The following is a 4,582-nucleotide window of genomic DNA, read 5'->3' on the forward strand; positions in this document are numbered from 1 at the left end:
ATAATTTTAAGAAATGAAGGGAAGACGAATGTTACTGTATGCACTGTGCACTATATTCTAATTTAAAATTCTATTTTGAAAGTCCTGTTATGTAACTATGTTTGTATACTTAATCAATCACCGGGGGAAATTATATGTCATCCTATTTTTGATAATTCCTTTTTGGACCCCCATTACTGAAATTCCTGGCTCCGGCCCTGATTTCCGCTTTGCTTTATAGTTCATGTGACCCAAGAGGATTTTGAAATGGCTGTGGCCAAGGTTATGAAGAAGGAGACGGAGAAGAATATGTCCCTCCGAAAGCTGTGGAAGTGATTCTGCTTATTAACCGGTCTTCCGCTTTTTTCCCCTTTCCATATGGATCTAAACTCGCACACTTTTTATAGGCTTCAAGTTTTTACTTAATTCATCTGTTCTCATCATACAAAATCGTAGTGTTGGTCTCTATGAGATCTATGTTGTTTATCATCGTATTATTTTGGGGGAGCTTGATTCATTCGATATGAGCGTGCTTGAAGCAATGAAAATACTCTCTCTCTCTCTCGTGATTTCGTCTTCTATCAACAAGACTGTTAAGGATTAATAATGACAGCCTTTGCCGAGACTTTGGAAACTCATCTGACTCTTCTACAGTTCTTTTCCCTTTTTCTCTTCTGATATGGATCTAAACTTGTGTATCGTCCTGTTATTTTGGGGGAGCTTGATTTATTCTGTTAATTTTGGATGTATTGTTTTTCCTCTTACTTTTAGCGACAAGATTGATTCTAATTGAGAACGGCACGTGTCACTGAGACTATGGAAACTCGTTGAGATTCTAATAAACTCCATTTATAACCTGCAGATGATTAAACGAGCGCGGGTATTATAGTGTCTCTGAATATGCTCTGCAGGCAGTATGCTCATTACTAGGGGTGCATTCGGTCCGGATACGTCTCGAATATGATGCTTACCATATCCATATCCGCTTACCCATCTCGGATACGGATATGGATATATCTCGGTAAGGAAAATTCATATCCATGTTTGTTAAAATCGGATACGGCTATGGATATAGATACGAATATATAAGCGGATATGCATGCGGATACAAAACGGTATGAGAAAACTAGACAGTATTAAGAAAAATATAGTTCATGTGATACAAAAGAGATCGTTAATATGTTACATTATAACAAAAAAAGCTAAGATTAGACATGTTGATCATCAAAATTAAACACAAATCCATAATTTAAGAATCGAAACTATCGTAATAGTATGACTAATGTGTGTTAGAATACTTCGGATATGTATATTTCACTACAAAACCATATCCATAACAATATCCTATCAATTATAGATTTGAGTGACCATATCTGTATCCTAATGGATACGGTTACATATATTTCCTCGGATCCGGATACGGTTTAGCACCCCTACTCATTACGATCACCAAAGGTTGAGAATGAATTTTGAGCACTCCTAGGTTTAGTTTAAGCTATCATCTCTTTTCAAAACATTAGCATGCATTTGGAATTTTCTAGGGTAATTCGTATTTTCGAGGTTTAAGTTCAAACTGTGGTTTATTTGTTTGCTTGTTTTTAGGGAAAATTGCTTGGAGGAACTAAAAAAACTTGGGCTATGCATCCTCCTCCCCAGCCCAAAAACCATAATCCTCAAGCCCTTATATAGAAAAATAAGTGCAACTAAGCCCCAAACAGTGTACAGACCGACCCACTACCCAATCAAGGCATTCCCAAATTACCCTTCCCAATTTAAAACTAAAAAAATACTATTCCAACAATCCCTTTCTAAGCACTATTTTCGAAACCCTCATCGTCTGCAACCAATTTTCTCAGTTTCGAAACCCTCTTCCTCTCAAGACCGCCGCCGCCGACAACCCTTTGAATCGTCTTCGTCGACTTCGTCTTCGTTTTCTTCGACTTTGTCTTCATCTTCGTCGTCTTCGTCGAAGACCGCCCCCAGCCCTTATATAGAAACCCTCTTCCTCTCAAGACCGCCGCCGCTCGTCGTCTTCGTCTTCGTCTTCGGCGACTCTCCTTTGAATTCATCGACTCTCGAATCTTGGTATTCACTCTGCCGCTCGTCCTCTCGTCGCCCGTTCGTCCGCTCGTCGTCTGCTCGACCTCTCGTCGTCTGCTCGACCACTCGTCGTCGGACTACTATGTCGTCGTCCGCTCGTCCGCTCATCATCCGTCGACAAGGACCCCCCGCCGACCGCAAGCTCGTCGTACGCTGGAGTCCCTCTTCTTCACCGAGCAGTGACACTCACTGCTGAAAATACAGGATGACGAATTCATCATCTCAATCATCTGAATTAGCTACAATAAAGCCTGAGATGTAAGTATCAACTGAATTATTCACATTTGTTCATTTAATTTGTTTGGCATTGTGAATTTATTCGCATTAGAACCCTAAGTAGATTTAGTATCTCTTGTGTTGTGTTTTACAGTAAGCGTGATGTCAGAATTTGTTGCAATATACGTGGATATTGTCAATTCATGGATGAAATTGTTCTACGAATGAGGGCCGAACATTGGAAGGCTTATGGATCCTCCAATTTTAAAAATTATGTTAGTTTTGGAGCAATTCCATCCGACAAAACAACGATCATGCTACTGCTAGATCATCTAGATTTACCACGTGAAAGTTTTTTTCAAGGATAAAGTTTTCTTTTCAAGGATGGCCAAACAGGGACTAAACAAGCCTACATGTTTGGTGTAAATTGGGTGCTTAAACATACCCGGTTTAATGATGAATGGGAGAAACCGGAAGGGAATCACGATACAGCGAATAGGATATGGACCACATACTTCAACAACAAGCAACAATCGCAATACAAGAGTGGCCGAGACTACATTGAGGCCTTATTGGATAAATTGGTTCAGTAAAAAAAAAATGGATGTTTCAGATTTTGTTATGCTTCAAATCCTCTATCAACTCACAATGATATGGACTGTAACCGCTAGAATGAATGCACCGCGGTATATGTTCAAATATATGGCTCGGATAGATTTGGTTGTTCATTTTTCATGGGCGACGATCATCTACAAGAAATTGTGGGACTCTTCCAAGGATGCGAAAATAGCAAAAAAGGGGCAGACATATCTTAGCGGCTGCGCTCCCTTGCTATCGGTGGGTTATCTGTATTATTTGTAAGTAATATGTTGCATTTGCACGTTATCTGTGATCATTACCATTTACATGTGATATATCACACTAATATATGACGTTTGTGCCCCATATGTGGTAATTGTCCCTACTATGCATTGTTTAATTGTGATATTTATAGTTAATATGCAATATTATCCCCTTTTATGTGATTATTGTCTTTTACATGTGATATACGTCACTTATATGTGACGTTTGTGCCCCATATGTGACGTTTCCCCCTGATATGTATTGTTTAAGTTTGATATTTATTTGTACTTTATATGTGATATTATCATGTTATATGTGATTATTGCCATTTAAATGTGATATATCACACTAATATATGACATTTGTGCCCCATATGTGATATTTGTCCTTGCTATGCATTGTTTAATTGTGATATTTATAGTTAATATGTGTTTATGTGATAAGCATCTTCTACATGTGATATATGATATGTGACGTTTGTGCCCCATATGTGACATTTATCCCTGCTATGTGATATTTGTAGCTAATATGTGATATTACTTTCTTATATGTGATTATTGCCATTTACATGTGATATTTGTATCTAATTTTTGTGATACTTCATTGTTTGAATGTTGATTTTTTTGAAGCTATGGTACTATGAGATTACAAACATCAAGGAGCCAGCCAGAGTCGATGATTTCAAGCCACCAATGATAAACTGGACAATAGAGGGTAAGAAGGTGGGTTCGTTGCGGACTGCAACGATTACGTAGAAATCAGAAGCCGTAATCCACATCTTACCGGAGCAAGATATGCCGCGGTATGTCCATGAGGAGATAAAACAAGAGCCTACAAAGATGAAGGCTAAAAGAGAGGAGAAAGTTGACTCTGAAAAATCTTTGAGAAAGAAAAGAGTCAGAAAAGAGGTAATGTTGGTGACATTATATGTGGTCTTCTTATTTGTGACATTTCCTCACCGAAAGTTAATTGTTAATGTAGTCTGAAGCTTATGACAAGTTAGTGATGTTGAATGAAGCCTATGAGTAAGAACTTGTTGCTTGCGGCGTTGATATGATGGCCATTAAGGTCGAGACTAAGAAAAGATTTGCCGAACAAAAACATGGAAGGGAAAAAAGATGCGGTAGTAACTTATTTCCTGTTTCACATGGGGGAAAAGATATTGAGAAAAGATTTGCTGAACAAAATTGGTTATTGTTTTGACATTTATGCAGCCTCAAATAGAGAGAAAAGACGAGGCAGAGAAAGAAGATGATCAAGGCCAAGACATGGGCATTGAACTTGAGGAGGTAGCTCTTCCGTAAATCATGTGGGAATTGCTTATACTCTGTGACATTTAAGAATTTACTTAACATGTGATATTTGCTTATTGTCTGTGATATTTACACCTTACTTGTGATAGTTCCCTATTATTTGTGATAGTTAACTATCCGTTGTGACATTC

Source organism: Asparagus officinalis, chromosome 7 (genome assembly GCF_001876935.1).
Source record: "Asparagus officinalis chromosome 7, Aspof.V1, whole genome shotgun sequence".
Lineage (NCBI taxonomy): Eukaryota > Viridiplantae > Streptophyta > Magnoliopsida > Asparagales > Asparagaceae > Asparagus > Asparagus officinalis.